Source organism: Apaloderma vittatum, unplaced genomic scaffold (assembly GCF_000703405.1).
Source record: "Apaloderma vittatum isolate BGI_N311 unplaced genomic scaffold, ASM70340v1 scaffold767, whole genome shotgun sequence".
Classification (NCBI taxonomy): Eukaryota; Metazoa; Chordata; class Aves; order Trogoniformes; family Trogonidae; genus Apaloderma; species Apaloderma vittatum.
In genome coordinates, this window is record NW_009727613.1 from 58,396 (window position 1) to 59,215 (window position 820).

The window sequence follows — 820 nt, forward strand, 5'->3', positions numbered from 1 at the left end:
CCTGCTGATCTAGAAAAAAACACTACTTCTGCCCACAAACAGTGCTTGCCTGTACTCTTAGATTCTACCAGTTAGAGCAAAATACTGATACAAGTGTTTTAATCTTTCTTTTTTAACAGCAAGTAGAAATGCATATTCTACGAAGTGCTCTTGACAACTGTAAAACTATACTAGTTTTATCTTTGTCTATTTTTTGAAGTATTAATAAACAGATGTAAATATTTGCATTAAATGGAAAAGAAGTTTTGTATTATTGTTTGTTTAAATTACAGCAACTGAGTTATGGGAGGAACAAGAATAATTCTTTCTTACTGACAGTTTACTATGCTGAAGGTTAATGCTAGATACCAAAGCAGGTTAGGTTGCATTTATTGACTGTCTGTGAGCGTGAATCAAAACCACAGACCTTTTAAGTAAAACAAAACAGGATGTACAATCAAGACCACGTGGGAAAAGAAAGCTGCTCCTGATTTTTTGCAAGGCAAGTGCCATAACAGTATTTCCGGCTAAAATTATGCTGAAATGCAAGACTCTCTTTAAAAAAAAATGTCTGTGGTGCTTTTTTTCCTTCTCTGCACCAAATTCTCCACTGTACAACAGGTCACTTTGTGAACCCTTGCAGTGCATTGGCTGAAAGTAACCTTCTCTTCTCTCTTCCAAGTCCTTTTGCAGCAGGACCAGTTGCTTAAACTGCGGCACCATGCAGCACAGTGGAGAGGTTTGAACGGCCAGAGGGAGGAAACGGCAGAAGGAAAGCAGATCTGTTAAAGGAGCCATGCCAAAAAGTAAGAAGTGATACTTTTTTTGATGTCTACTTTGC